The sequence below is a fragment of the Mycteria americana genome, chromosome 4 (assembly GCF_035582795.1).
Source record: "Mycteria americana isolate JAX WOST 10 ecotype Jacksonville Zoo and Gardens chromosome 4, USCA_MyAme_1.0, whole genome shotgun sequence".
In the NCBI taxonomy this organism is placed as follows: Eukaryota; Metazoa; Chordata; class Aves; order Ciconiiformes; family Ciconiidae; genus Mycteria; species Mycteria americana.
The window spans coordinates 42308110-42323734 of record NC_134368.1 but is presented as its reverse complement, the minus strand read 5'-3'; the positions used below and the strand labels follow the sequence as shown (position 1 = coordinate 42323734).

Sequence of the window (15625 nt, the reverse complement as noted above, 5' to 3'; positions counted from 1 at the left end):
TTCTTTTTCTTTTTCTTTTTCTTTTTCTTTTTCTTTTTCTTTTTCTTTTTCTTTTCTTTTTCTTTTTCTTTTTCTTTTTCTTTTTCTTTTTCTTTTTCTTTTTCTTCTTTTTCTTCTTTTTCTCTTTCTCTTTCTCTTTCTTTTTCTTTTCCTTTCCTTTCCTTTCCTTTCCTTTCCTTTCCTTTCCTTTCCTTTCCTTTCCTTTCCTTTCCTTTCCTTTCCTTTCCTTTCCTTTCCTTTCCTTTCCTTTCCTTTCCTTTCCTTTCCTTTCCTTTCCTTTCCTTTCCTTTCCTTTCCTTTCCTTTCCTTTCCTTTCCTTTCCTTTCCTTTCCTTCTCTCTCTTCTCTTCTCTTCTCTTCTCTTCTCTTCTCTTCTCTTCTCTTCTCTTCTCTTCTCTTCTCTTCTCTTCTCTTCTCTTCTCTCTTCTCTTTTGTTTCTTTTCTCTTTTTTCTTTCTCTTTTCTTTTCTCTTTTCTCTTTTCTCTTTTCTCTTTTCTCTTTTCTCTTTTCTCTTTTCTCTTTTCTCTTTTCTCTTTTCTCTTTTCTCTTTTCTCTTTTCTTTTCCCTTTCTTTTCCTTCCCTTTCCAATATTATTATTGGTAGCGGGGGGGGGGGGGGGAGGGTGTGTTCTTTCTTTTTTCCTTTTAGGTAAGTGACCGATTCAGGTTTGAAATCACTGTTCTGAAATGTTACACGATGAGTTTAGAGGAGATTATTAAAGGAGGGATGGGTGGATGCATTTATCCATGTCTTTTGTACCCCGCAGCCAGCAGTTATAGGAGAAAAAAAAAACAAGACAAGAAGTCGGGGAAGTGCCTGTTCTTTCCTAAGAAGGTGTTTGAAAGCTCTGGTCTGTGCCACGCGAATTTTGCAAACGGCAATTTTGAAGGAAAGGAAAGGAAAACCAGCCTCGCCTCACGCAGCGGACCGAGAAGGGACTTCATCCCGTTTGCTTACTGCCAGCAGTGATCTCTCTCCTTGTAACTTCTTTTTTCTTTTTTTTTTTTTTCTTGGCGGGGGGGAGATCTGCTGGTGACGCCGGGTGCCCCCTTGCCTCCTTGATAAATAAGGTTTATTCCTGCAGGGAAGAGCGGGAGATGACTCCGTGCTACCAGAGCAGGCACTGTCTCCCTGCCCTCCTCGCCCGAGCACGGGGCAGCAGCGGCCGGGAAATCGCGCCCCTTTCCCACGGGCCGCAGCCGGAACGGGGGGGGGATGCCCCAGCTGCCAGCCCTGGGAGGGGATCCTGGCAGACCCCCCCCGCGAGCTTCGCATCCAAAGGGACACTGTGTCATGTCGCATCGTATCGCATCACATGTCCCACCCTACCATATCATCAAACCGGAGCATTTCAGTGAAATTCGCATGTGCATTTATGCACACATGTTGATATGTATTTACATATATAGAGCATAATATGTTTGTATACGTTTGTATACGTTTGTATATTTTTACTATGCAAAATGTATATCTAAATATTCCCCAGTTTGTATTCTTGCAGATCTCCAAGGACACGAAACAAACGAAGGGAAACAGTGGGACTAACTCACCACTATGAGTAACTAAAGGTAACTAAAACAATATAACACATATTCGATTGCATTAATTTAGCATGTATTAATCGTACATGTGCATGTATTTATACACACGTATGTATAGATATTTATGCAGACGCACTCACACGCATGCACCTACATGCTTTTGCCGTGTCCAGCCAGGCTTGGTGTCCCCTCCCGCCGCGCTGAGCCCACGCGGACCCGCCGCGCACACGCGGGGAGCAGCCGCGCCGCTGCACCGCCCGCGGAAGCACCTGGGACGGGGGGGGTGGAGGGGGGTGTTGGCTCCCACCGCTGCGGCTCTCAGGCCTGTGGGGAGGGCGCGATATTCGGCTTTAAGCCGAGCATCCCCCCGGCAGCGCCGTTCCCACCCTGCCCGCGCGGCAGCGGTTCGGGAGGCAGCACACCACCCCCCCCCCCCCAAAAAAAAAAACCAACCACCAAAACCACCACCAAAACCCTCACAACAACAAACCCCCAAACCACCTAAAACACATTTGTGCATGCCACGGTTTTGGCATTTTTCTCTCTCTGCTAGTTTTGCGGAGGGGAAGGGGAAGGGAAGGGAAGGGAAGGGAAGGGAAGGGAAGGGAAGGGAAGGGAAGGGAAGGGAAGGGAAGGGAAGGGAAGGGAAGGGAAGGGAAGGGAAGGGAAGGGAAGGGAAGGGAAGGGAAGGGAAGGGAAGGGAAGGGAAGGGAAGGGAAGGGAAGGGAAGGGAAGGGAAGGGAAGGGAAGGGAAGGGAAGGGAAGGGAAGGGAAGGGAAGGGAAGGGAAGGGAGGAGGCGCGGCGCGGCGCGGCGCGGCGCGGCGCGGAGGCGGCTCGGCGGGGCGGCGGGAGCCGGGGCCTGCGGGCGCCTGCAGCTCGCTGGTGCCTCCCGCCACCTGCCCCGCGGAAGGCGGAGAGTTTGCGGGTGCGGGCAGTGAGCAGTGACAGCTCTCCGCGGGTCACAGCTGCTGGTAAGGGCCCGCCTTGACCACCCAGCTGCGGTGCCTTCTGATGCGCGGGTCCCTATCTCCTCACCCTCGCCTGGCGTCTGACGAGAGCATCTTTTTCCTGAAGATCCTCCTAGCTCTCGGCTTGGGGGTCTATATGCTATTTGAATAAACGATATCACCAAGCTGAAACGCGCTCAGTGTGGGGCAGGGTACGGTTTACACCTACCCTCGGGGCTCCGGCCTGCAGCAGGGTGGGAGAAGAGACCCTCTGCAGTTACACCTGGGCAGTGAGGACATCTGCCTGGTTTACGTAGCACCCCCACCGCAGGTCCCTCACTTCGGACAGGGTTTAGGGGCCTGCCGAGGCCTGGGGAGGGTGGGGGAGGAGGTGGCCCTCTCCACAAGGCCATCCGCCCTCCGGGCTGGGCAAGAGCCCCGAGGTCTTGCACGGGGCACCCGGACCCGCAGCGGCTGCAGGGCTGGGTGGGCGCCGGGAGCAGCCGGGGGCTGGAGCCCGGCGGGCGGCGGGGAGGGTCCCTGCGCTGCGCCCGCCGCCGGGGAGGGTGCCCGCCACCCGTCCCCTCCGGGAAAGCGAGGAGCGGCGGGCTGAGCCGCTGTGGGATCGGAGCCCTCGGGCCGCAGACGGGGTTGGAACCAGGTCGTTGCCTCTGTTGCCGTGATGCCTTCCCACGAGGTGGGTGGGGAGGGGAGAGGACCTCCTTTTCTGTCTGATCTGATGCTCCGGCTGGGGAAAAGCAACGTGAGGGCTGGCAAATTCAATGGAAAGCTATAGATGTCGGTAAGTCCCGGGCACAACCGAAGCGCACCCCTCCCCGGTCACACACAGAGATCCCTGTGTCACTTTGAGAGCGCAGCCCGTGGGATGTAACCCGGGCGAGGCCGGGCTGGCCCCCAGGAACGGCAAGGAGAGGCTGCAGCCAACCTGGGCCTGCCCGGGGGGTTGTGTGTCCCTCGGGCAGGGGCAGGGGCAGGGGCAGGGGCAGGGGCAGGGCGGCCTGGGAAACCTCTGCCTCCCCCCGCCTGGGAACCAGCCTCTCTCGGAGATCTCCGCAGCCCGATCCCCGGGAGCCGTCCTGGCAGCGCACCCGCGGTTTCCCCCCGTGAGGCACACACCGCAGCCGGCCTGCGGTGTATTTCCCGACGGCGACGGGAAGAGCCAAATCAGGGCAATAGAGCGTCCCGCCAAGTGCATATTACTGACGGATTTCCCTTCCCCGCCACAAGGTTTTAAAGGGTTTTGAACGGAGAGCAAACGCGGAGCTGAGGGGTGCTGCAACGCGTACAACGCTAAGAGCGCTCACCGGGAGGCTGGGGACCGAGCACCTAAAGCTGCACCCCGCACACTTAATGCCCACCGACCTTGTGTTTCGGCCTTCCCCGGACTTCCCGCAAGAGAAGGACTGCTGGTGAGCTGCGGGGTGCAAGGAGCGATCATCCCTGTGGGTACCTGCGGGGCGGGCAGGGCTGGAGGGCAGCACGGCGGAGCTGGGCTCCAGAGGTGCGCTCGCTTTGCGCCAGGGACAGGTCCCTCGTTTTCTGGGGCCAAACCCGCCGAACAAAACCCTTGAGGCTCGAACGCCAACCTACAAGTCCCACTGCCTCAAAGGCTGGGCACTGCCTCAAAGGCTGCCCGTCAGACACTGCAGGATCAGGCCTTCTGGATGAATTTTGTGCTTCTCGGAGGGGAGTGCTCTTGCTGCGAGCCTGGGAGATCCCAGGCAGTCGGTTTTGCTGGGGATAGTGTTTGCAGGCTCGGAAAGGAGTGGCAAGAAATGTCACCCGGAATTTCCCAGCGATTACTTCGGTGGGAAAAAAGGACGGGAAATGCTCCCCCGACCGGCTCCTTCCTGCGGCGTGTCTTCAGTTACCGCACCGTCCCTGTGAGTGTAGGGACAGAGCGGTCCCTTCCCTGCCCGTGGCCTTGCGGAGTGGGTGGTGAGGCTGGGGACACCTCAACGGCGAGGTCGGGTCCCGGCCTGGCTGCATTTTTGCTCTGCTGGAGAGGAACTGCTGCTCGCCCCGGCCCGCCGTAAGGACACCGGCGGCCGGGCCGGGGCCGTGCCGCGGCAGAGCAGTACCGGCTGCCGGCGACCACGGCGGGCGGCGGCTGAAAGGTGCGAGGCTCAACCACAGACGCCGAAAACACCCTCCACCTTCCAAAAAAAAAAGAAAAAAAAGAAAAAAAAAGAATCCGCCGGCTACAGGCAAGATCTAGCCTGCTTTTGATCCACCCCCGGGACCCTTCCCTGCCGCCCGGAGCTGCTGGCTGCAGAGCCCCGACCGCATAGCTGACCCCGAGCCGGCTCTCCACGCCGAGGGACTGGCATCTGAAACATTACCCAGGGAGCTGGAGCGGCTCTGGCAGTATCCCCCAACTCTTCCCGAAAAGGTATCCCGGGAATCTTTCCCCTCCCCTGCCCTCCGAAGCCCCTGCAAAGAAAGCAGGCCCGACGTGTTAGCCGAAGCACGAAGCATGCGAGGAATTTCCACCAGGGAAACGAGCCCTTTCCGCGGGGCTGGCGCTCCCCGCCGCTGCGGCCCGGCCTGCCCCCGGGGGCTGGGGGCCGGCAGGAGCAGCCCCCGGCGGGGCGTACCTTCAGGCATGGAAGCGTTTAGCGGTTTCGGCGGTATTAACTCCTAACAGGGTGTGAAAAGTATTGGGGATTGAAAAAGCTGTGGGAAAGTGGAGGCTTTCCAAGTCAGGCGGGCTGGAGCTTTCCTCCCCTCTGCAGGCGGACACCTTGCGCTGCTCCCGCCGCCGGGCCCCCAAAGGAGCAGCCCCTTCCCGGCAGCGGCGGGTCAGGCAGCCCGGCAGGTGCGGTTTGACCGTGAGCTTTTATAGCTGGAAAACGTGGCATCGCGTTTCGCCACCAGCCCGCTCGCCCCCGTCACCCTGCCAGCGCCATGTCGCCGAGCGCGGGAGATGCCGCTCGGTGACAGCTCTGCCGAAGGGGCCCTGGCCTCGCCTTGCTCCGGGAGCGGAGGCTGGGCCTTGCTCTGCCTCCAGCCGCCGCGGGCCCACACACCCCTGTCCTTCCCGGGGACCCCCTCCCAGCCCCGCCGCCGCAGCCGGCTGAGCGGCACGGGCACCGCCGTGCTACCAAGGCGGCCGGCCAAACGCCCGCCCTCCTCTTCTCTTCTCTTCTCTTCTCTTCTCTTCTCTTCTCTTCTCTTCTCTTCTCTTCTCTTCTCTTCTCTTCTCTTCTCTTCTCTTCTCTTCTCTGCTCTGCTCTGCTCTGCTCTGCTCTGCTCTGCTCTTCTCTGCTCTTCTCTGCTCTTCCCTGCTCTGCTCCCAACACCCTCTTGCCAGTTTTTTGTCCCCAGAACACCAATTTTGGGGTTGTTTTTTTTTAGTGTGAGCGGTCCGAAAAAGAGACACAGGACAAATATTTCAGATCTGATCAAATTTAATCAGCCGGTAAGGCTTGGTCTAATTAAAGCTGAGATTCACACCGCTGGCGCGGCCTCCCCGAGCGACCATGTCGGCCCCGTAACTTGTGGCTACGTTCAGACTCTCCCTCCTCCTGGGGCAGGGGCAAACAACGAGGTCTGCAAAAAACTCCTCCGCGGCGTAATCTTAAACCCCGGTGCCAAAACAAAAATAAAAAGAAAATTTAAAAACTAGGTTTGCCTTCTCCCCGCCAGCGAAGACGGTGGATGGCGCAAGAGCTCGCTGCCGCCAACCTGCGCTCCCCCCGAGCGCGGCTGCCCGGCAGAGCGGACCGGCCGCAGGCTGCGCGCCCCGTCCGCGCTGCCGCCGGCCCCGGTGCCGCCGGGCTGCCCCTGCCCGGCCTCCCCCAGCTCGGGTCGCGTCGGGGCCCGGCAGCGGTACCGGAGCGCGGGGCCGTGAAGCCGCCGCCAGGAAGGAGGCTCCGAGGGCTGCGGGGGGAGCGGTGTGGGGCGAGCCCCTGGAGAGGGAACCGAGCACCCCATCGCTTACCTGGCTTGGGCAAAAGGCACAAAGAGGAAAACCCTCCGCTGGGAAAAAATAAAAAATACAAATCCTCCTCGAGTGCTCACGGAGCCGCGCCCTGAGCCGTGCCCGTGGCCAGCGGCGGGGAGAGGCACCGGCGGCGGCCCCTCCGCTGGCCGCCGCGCTCCCATCAGCCGGGCAGGGCGGGAGCGGCGGCGGTGTCTGGCTCGCCCAGCGGTCCCGAGGAACCCCGAGATAAAAAGACAGGCTCCTCCTGTGAATAAATCCATTTCTGAGCATCAGAGAGCGCTTTTAAAGAAACAAACAAAAAGCGTCCCCCCTCCGACCTGTGGCTGAGGCACAGTTAAAAATAATTGCCCGCGTCAAGAGGCAGAAGACCAGGTTACAGGGAAAACTACCTTCTTTCAAAGCCCGCTAATGGCCATACGATTCATTAGGTTACTTAATCCTCATAACCTCGCTAGCATCAGTCCCGGTGACCCAGCCCATTAAGCACCACCAGTGAAACCCTATAAAACAGGCAAGGGGAATGTCCAACATATGAGCACATTTATTAGTATTATGTTCCTGAGATAACATGCCCCCGGCTCCTCTGCGTACCGCTGCAGACAGGTTGGGGAAAGAGGGAGCTCTGTTTTGGGAAGGGCTTGGGCGCAGAACCAGGGCTCCGGGAGAGGGATGGCTGGTCCCACCGTCACTGTCACCCACGGTCTCCCGTCCGCTCTGCTTTTCCTCCTCCGGTCCCCGTCTCTCCAGCCAAACAATAGCTACATTTGTGGCTAGAATTTTTTCCCTCTGATTAAACCCAGGCCAACCAATGGCAGCCAGAACGAAACAAAACGCACAGAGTAACATTTCGATCATAAACGGGAGTTAACAGCTTAAAAAGAAAAAAAAGGGGGGGGGGGGAGAGACAAAAAGGCTGCCTTCCACCGAAACGTGTCAGTGAGTCATTGCGATATAGGAATCCGTGGAGGAGGCGGCTGAGGGGGAGACAGGGGAAGGGGAAATCAGGGAAGCAGCAAGCCCGGTTTCTCCCGTGCCTTCCCGAGCTGCAGACAAACCGGACGCCTCCCCGGCATCTCCCTGCCAGGGTGAGGTCTCTGTAATTTACGACACGCGAGTTGTTACGGTATTTGCCGCGGCTCGGAGGAGGCTGCCCGGGGCGCAGGCACATGCAAGCGATTAGGGGAGCGGGGGGCTCCCGCCGGCCCGGCCGGGGGGGGCCGCTGCAGCGCGGATCCCCGGCGGGGCGGCTGGGCCTCCCCCCGGCCCGCCCCGGGGAGGCAGCTCCGCTCCCGGCTGGGGATCGCCCCCCGGCCGGAGTTAGACCCCTCCCAGCATCTGCAGAGAGCAAACCGTCTTCAAACTTTGGCTCTGCACAATTCCCCCACCAACAGCTTTTTTTTTTCCCCTCTCGATCTCTGGAGAGAAATCCGCCCCGAGGCAGCGGGATGCCGTTGTTCGCACGCTGGCCGCACGGTTAGCGGTGCTGGCCCGGGGTAACGAGGGCGCCCGGCGGAGACCGACCCCAGGCCCCCGCCGCTGCCCGCCCCAGGCAGGAGCGACGGGGCGGGCGGGCAGGAGCCGCGGGCGCGTCCCCCGGAGCCGGGATAACTCCCGGTTGAAGGCGGCCAGGAAGCGTCCAGCCCTCACAGAAAGCTGACGCGATCCCTCGCTGTTTTCGCAATCGTTTTAACACGCTGGCAGCGATGAAAGAAAGAAAAGCGGCGGGGAGGGAAGAGCAGCGCCCTGCCGAGCTGCCCACTCCCGGCGGGCCGGGTCTGCGAGGCTTTGCCGGTGACAAACCCTGCGGGCTGATGCCGCAAGCCCTCCTTCCCGGGAGCGGCGACCGCCCCGTCCCCCGGGGCGCCCGGGGCACCGGCAGCTCCGCCGCGGTGGGGCTGGGGGAGAGGAGCGCCCTCGCCGCTGCCCCACACCTCCGCAACTGACGGCGCTTCGGTTATTAAACCCTTTTGCTTTTTTTCCTTTTTCCTCAAGGGCTTTTTTAACTCGTAAAATGTTGCTCTGGCTTGGAACTTGTCATAACAGGAGCCTGCTTTATTTATTGGGTTATTTATTTCTTTTACGCGCAACAACAATATCCCGAACACAGGGCGTTTGAAAGAAGGAGTTTCCAAAAACAAGAAAGAAAGGGACGGGGGCGGGGGGAAATGAGAGGGCACGAGAGAGAGAGAGAAAAAGAGGGGGAGAGGGGGAGAGGGAGAACCATAGAAAGAACGACAGAAAGAGAGAAAGAACGATAGGAAGGAAGGAAGGAAGGAAGGAAGGAAGGAAGGAAGGAAGGAAGGAAGGAAGGAAGGAAGAAAGAAAGGAAGGAAGAAAGAAAGGAAGAAAGGAAGAAAGAAAGAGAGAAAGAAAGAGAAAGAAAGAAAGAAACCACACATGCCAGCCCTTCAAAATTAAAACAAGAAGCCCCGAAGTATTCTTTTTGGTATTACTATTATTTAACATTTAAAACTCCGGGAACTTCAAACAAACTTTTTGCAGGGAAAAAAAAGAGAAAATAACTATTCTCTGGAAACCATTTGTTCACGACTCGAACTGTGCCATTTTGGCTTAGAAACAAAACTCGAGACGCCCAAGCCTGCCCCCCCTCCCCCCGGCACATATCTTTTCAGCGCACTATTTTAAAATAAATATCCTTACGAGCCTTTCCAGAATGCCTCCTTGTTAAGAATTGATAGGATACAACATACCCCAGCTGTGTGCCTGGAAGTTGGGATTTAGTCCTTTCAATACCAGCACAACATCTGCAGGGAAAACAATTACGGCGGCTTCGCCCCCCGCCCTTGGGCGCTGCCGGCGGGGGCTGGGGCCGGGCCGCGCCGTCCCTGCGCCCGGGGGATGTGCGGGGGCTCCGGGCACCGGGCACCGGCCGCGGTCCCGGGGGTCGGGGCAGCCCGGCCGAGCAGCAGGCAGGCGCTCCGCGGGCTGGGTGCAGATAACCCGGGGAAGGAGCCCCCAAGTATTCTGTGCTGCGGCGAAAGGGAAAATGACATTTTTTTCCTGACTCTCCCTGCAAGCCCTTTTAATTTTACCACGCTTTTCGTCCCGCTACTCAGCTAGTAAAAATAAACCCCAGCCAATTCAGCGAACTAGTCTCCACAGAATTTAATAAAATAGCGAAAAGCCTGCCAGAGCTCTGTTCGGAGGTGACCGGCTTGGGAAACACGGGGCGAATCCGACACCTTTTTCGTCCCAACCAAAGATTAATTCAACCTCGAGGATATTTCCGTAGGACGTTTGCTTAGTAAAGCTTTCCTGTAGCTATTTTGTCTGAGAATAGTGTTTATCATTTTTAAAAATGCAGAAAGCATTTGCAGTGTGATCTCCTGTTCTGAGGCTTACAACAGGTGTCAGAGCTCTCGTCGGGAGGAGTTTTATATATATATGTCTCTATATACGTACAATTAAATAAAAAGACCACTTTGTCTATTTTAAACCATATGTGTGCAAAAGAAATAACAGAGAAACGTTAAAGTTTTAAACACCTCCTGTGCTTATACAGCTTGGACTCACTCCGAGTATAGTATATGACCTTATCATGTTTCAATCTCTCTTTTCTTGTCCCTTTTAGTGAGACGCTGCAGTGGGAACTATCGCTGCCCGTCTTTAATAAGCTGTACTTTTTAAATCTTAGGTTAGCGTACGTCTTCTTAGGGCTGGACAAAATACCTTTGTTTTCAAAATTAAGAAAGACGTGCGAGTAATGGCATTGCGAATGACGTAATAAACGTAACGGTATTGACATCTGGTACGAAGATCGGCCATCAGAAATAAAAAGTATGACTAAGCACATGCTTGAGGTGATTTACCTGTAGAAAATGAGTTACAGTTAGTTTATGTGCCTCCTCGCCTGTGTGTATCCAGTGTGATATTCCCTTCCCTTCCCTCCGCCAAGGCGGGGGGGAAATAAATAAAGAAAATCCGAGCTCCTCGTCCGGCAGGGAACATGATTTCTAACAGCTCTTTTACAGAGTGGGAGCCAGCGACCAAAAAACCCTGAGGACCGAGCCCCTAACCCAAGGTGATGCACAGCTCCCTTAGCCATGCCTCAACATATACGTACGTGCCCAAATACTCCTATAGCTAGCGCCTGACGCACCAGCGGCGTGTCATTCTGGGTCATGGAGAGGGGGTGCGTATACAGCCCTCACAGGTCTGCTTATTTTAGGTTGCTGGTTGGTTTAGGGAAGCTCCAGAAAGTTTAGAAAATGTGACTGAGGATATTTTTCCCCTTCTGCTCTCTGCAGGGGCCCGCCGCGCCAGGCACCGGCTGGGCAGAGTAAAGGGGGTCCGAGGCGGGCGGACCCGGGCTCCCCGGCCCCCGCCTGCCTCCGCCGGGGGATGCGCGGGAGATGCGCGGGCCGCCCGCGGCGCTCCCGCCGGGGCGCAGCCCGGCACCCCCGCCCGGCCGCGGAGCGCAGGGAGGGGGCACACCCCCGCCTGCGGAAACCTGCCCTCCAACCCAGCCCACGGCTTGTCTCTCCTCCCTGTCCCCCACCGGAGTCAAGCCCGAGCCGGCTTCCTAAAGGCAAACTGCCTGTTTCAGAGCCCTTTAAAACTCCCAGCCCGACCCCAGGATACAGCGCACAGGAGGATGCTGCGCGGCTGCGGGAAGGATGCCAGGGTAGCCCCGAGGCGGGGGCTGGGGACGATTTAAGGAGGGGAGCAATGAAGTACTGACAGTACTGGCAGCCTGCAGAGCTCTGCAGTGCCCACGGCAAGGCGGGCTCCGGCGGGGACCGAGGCTCCCAGACCCCGGGGTGCAGCCCCGCACACGCCCCGGCCAGCGCGGCCGCGGAGCTCCGGCAGCGGCGAATCGCTTTTTTGCGTCTTTATTTTTCTATTTTTCCCCAGAAAGTGCCGAATTCACACTCAGAAAATGGCAGAAGGGGAACGAGCGGTTGCCCTGCCCCCGCGCCCGCCCTGCCTGCCTGCCTGCCTCCCTCCGGCCGCAGGAGCTCCCCGAGCCTGCCTGCCTCTCCCGGAGGATAGATGTGCTTCGTGCCCCTACCGCGCATGGAAACCCAGGCCATCCTGCGAACGACATGTTGCCTAAATAAAGATAAAACGTGCTATACATCACAGGCTTTCCCGGTTGTTCTCAATGAGTTGTCGATTCCTTCCCCCCTCCCCACCCCCCCGGCACACGTGCAATGATAGAAAATGGTTTTAAATGACGAGGGGTCACGTAGAGCCATCCTGATCGTTTAGTAAAAATAACAGAGCTATTATAGAGCCGAAGGAAGGAGCCGGGGAGTCCATCCACACATGCTTCAATATTGTGTCTCGGCTGAACACGCACACAGGCATATATATATATATATATAAATATATATATATATATGCAGCCGGGTCGTCCCATGTGAGCCCCCTCAGCACCCTCTCATGAGGCCATAAATGCGCCCAGAGATGATGGTGCGCGCCCATGTGTGTCAGGGAGAGGGGGGACGCGGAGGGGCGGCTTGTGTATCTTCGGGATGGAAATGCACGTAAAGACTTTTATGAGAGCTCGGGAGACAGCATTTGCTCACTAACCTACACTTTTTTTTTCATCTCTATTGCCGAAAACTGGAAATAATTAAATTCTTTAAGGGTTTACTTTTGAAACCATGGCTGGAGTAAACTCTGATTCAGGTGTAAATAATTACCAAAGTCATGAAAGCAGCAACTGCTACATGTGGTTTATTCATTGCCTCTTTTTTTTTAATCGTTTGATCATTTTAATCCTTAACTGTTCGCCAAATTCACATATTTGTAATTTGCTAAACTTTACCATCTCTACCAGGATAGGGATGTTCTACATTAGATTCCAGAGCCGCCCTGCCGGCCCCGGTGGAGGAGCCTGGCTGGAGCAAACTGGATGCTCTTCAAGGAGGGGTAACGCTATTACCCCGGTATTTGGAAAAGCTTTCCATATCAGATTAGAGACATTAGAACTGAATAAAAGATGCTTCCCCTTTCATAAACGCTACCAGACCTACTCGATTTTAGACTCCGGAGAAGAAATGAGTTATTCAAGAAAAGAAATTGTTTAAACACAATAGATCCATGCCCAAATGAAAGCATTCCCTGGGGCAAGACAAGCAGGATTTGGCCCGAGAGCATGAAAATAGAAGTATCCATTAAGGGAAAGCCTTGGAGAAAGAGGAGAAATGTGGACATATAATACACACCATATAAACAAAAGCCCAGGATTGATTTCATCCCCGTTTTCTTCAGCCTGCATCTACTTCTTTTTTTCTTTTGCCTACACTGCAATTTCAACCCATTTGTCTCTTCAGAAAGCCATGGTGGCTTTTTAGGCAGAGAAATGAACTTTTTTCTTGCGTGTGTCCTCTTTTAAAATCTTTTTGCATAGTAAGACACCACTTGAACATGTTCTGGTGTTGTAAAAGTGTTTTTTATCAGGCTGTAAATTACTGCCTCTCTGACAGAGCAGCCGGAAATGTAAATCACACCGTAGAGCTAAAGTTATGAAAAAGTTTGTTCCCTTTTCTGCGTCCCAGGAAGATCTGGGGCTGCTGGATTGGGAAGGGAAGGGGGAGGCTTGTTTACTATTTTCCTGCTCCACCAAACTGTTGGCTCCACGGTGCCTGGGACTTTGATGAGAAAGAATGGACAATGTGCAGAGTCCCTTCCTATGACACCCAGGCCACCGCCACTTGGGAGGTCCTTTGGCCTAATGCAACCACAGCTAACTGCTCCCAACAGGAGGCTCTGTGGATCAGGCAGGGTCACAATTATACTTCTGCTAAAGGCAAGAGCTTTTTTTTTAAAAAAAAAAAGGAGAGAGAAAAAAAGAGAGAGAGGGAAGGGGGCTGGGCGAGCGGTTGAATTAAAGCCTTTCAATTCATCTGGGGAAGGAAAGACCGAGAGCGGGGTTAGCAGGACCCGTTTCCAAGAGGCATGAGCAAAATCAGGTTGTTTCCACCCAGAGGAAAGTGAGGGGGATGAGGTCCGGGGCGCTGCCCACGGGGGGCACCCCCGAACCCAGGCTGTCCCGCCAAATCGCCCGTCGGGAGCAGCAGGCCTCCCCCGCCGCCGTGCTGGGGGTTTTGGGGGCTCATCCGCTGGCGGGAGACCTCGCTGGTGCCGGAGGGGTGGCATCTGCCTTGCTCCTCTGAAGCGGGGAGGAGAGGGCACCGCAGCCAGGGCCCGCAACAAGCCCTTAAGCATCACCCGCTTGCGCGGAGGCGGAGAAGGGCTCCGGGAGGGGACACCCCACCCCTTGGCCTCTGATTTCGGCACTCGGGGGGGGGCGAATATTTTGCGGGGGTGGGGGGAAGGACGGGAGGTTTGATACTAGTTGTATGTCTCGAAGAGGGGGTTGAGTTTCCCGGCGCTGTTAAACCCCGTGCTTCTTGCCGTTTACTTGCAGCGGTGAGGAAAAGCCGGGGGGGGGGCGGGGAAGACGGGGGGCTCCCGACCTCCGCCGCTTCCCGGGGCGGCGGCCGCCGGTGCCGGTGATGGAAGCGGCGCCCCGGGGTCCGCAGCCGGCCCGTCCTCCCCGCTCCCGCCGGCCCGGCCGCCCGCTCTCCCTCCGCCCGCTCTCCCTCCTGTCCCCGGTCTCCCTTAAAAGCCCCCGAAATCACCCCTGCTCCGTTACCCGCCCCGGGAGCCCAAGCCCCGCCGGGCTGGGGGCTTTGGGCGGACCCGGCTCCCGGTTGCTGCCTCCTGCCGCGGCCGGCGGGGCAGAGAGGGGGGTCCCACCCCGTCCCTGGACACCCCCCGTCTTGCCTGGGGCAGGGGGGACCCCCCATTAGCTGCCCAACTCCAGGTAACCCCCCCCCGGTCACCCCCGCCAGGCAGCGAGACCCGACCGCGGGAGGGGGAACGGGCTCCGGGGACCACCCCAGCCCCAGCCCCGGCCGCCGGCCCCGGCCCCGCTCGCCGCCGCCCCCCGCTTACCTGGACGAGGGTCCCCGTGCTTGGCGGCGTGCTCGCAGCGGGCCGGGGGCGAGAGGGGAGGCCTGGGCCCCGCGGGTGGGGAAGGGCCCGGTCATGCCCCCCCACGCACCCCGGAGAGATCCGGCGGGAGGAAGAGAGAGGGAGGGGGAGAGGGAAAGCCTTTTTTTTTCCCCCCTTTCTCTCCCCGTTTGAGCCGAAGTGACCCGCAGTATCTGGAGAAGGTTTTTGAAGACGTTTGGGAGGGAGGGAGAGAGTTTTCTGCTGAGAAACTCAATCTGCCATACAGTAGCGGCTGCATCTGGGATCTGTCACCGCTGACAGCACCACAGGGCACAGACATGATCTTCCGCACAACACTGCAACTCCCCAAAATACCCTCCTCGCTCCCAAGGTGTCTGCTGGGTTGCATCGCGCTCCTTCGCCAAAAGGGGGAAAGCAACCTGAATCCCCGGCAAACAAACACACCGAGGGGAAGGCGAGAGAGCGCAATCCCCCCCCTTCCCCTCCGCAATGTTAGACGCACGGCGGCGAGGAAGCAGGGCGAGAGGCGATGTCATGCTCGGATGGCGCAAAGGCCATAAATGTAAGCGCTAGCGCCGCGAGATTCCCGAGAATGACTTTAATGAATAATTTCGGAGACAGTTATGGCTTTAGGTAATTACTGCGCCGCTCTATGAAAACCAGATTTGGGAGAGAGGCAGTCAAGGCCGGGCCGTGCGCCTCGGCTCGGCCCTGCCGGCCCGCCCCGGTCCCCCCCCGCGTCGCTGCCCGACCCCCGGGCCTCCCCCGACCCCCGCACCCCCCCAGCTGCCGGGGTCCTCCTTCGGGCAGGGCTCCCAGCAAACCTGCGGAGGCTTGGGGCTTGGTTGGGGGGGGGGGAGCTAATATTATTATTATTATTTTTAATCTTCTCTTCCGCCTATTTTCTGGCAGGACATTTCATTGTCTTTTAGGCCAGTTTTAGAAAACTGCTATGGATTTGCATGCGTATTTAGCTTTTTAAAAAGTTCATTATACGCAGCTGTTTCAGCCAATAGCCACATATGGCATGCAAATAGAGACCCCTATAGGAGAATCGTCCTCTCTATTATCCCCACATGTTTGTTCAATATACGTGGCCGGGAGAACGACTCTACTGCTATACATTAAAACATAATTTTACATTTTTCTCCCGAGTACTTTGGGCAGCGCAGGGGCTCGTTCCTGCTTTGAACAGCCTTCAGGGTTAGCAAATTCAGGCT

The 15625-nt window shown here is 57.0% G+C and overlaps 1 long non-coding RNA gene across 1 annotated transcript in view; it reads right to left on the bottom strand.

The window, feature by feature from the left end:
- Nucleotides 1–14961, bottom strand: part of LOC142409142 (uncharacterized) — a 29796-nt gene extending 14835 nt beyond the window's left edge. The window contains exon 1 of the long non-coding RNA XR_012775522.1: nt 14385–14961. This is a non-coding gene — a long non-coding RNA (uncharacterized LOC142409142). The remainder of the gene's footprint in view (nt 1–14384) is intronic.
- Nucleotides 14962–15625: the final 664 nt, after the last annotated feature.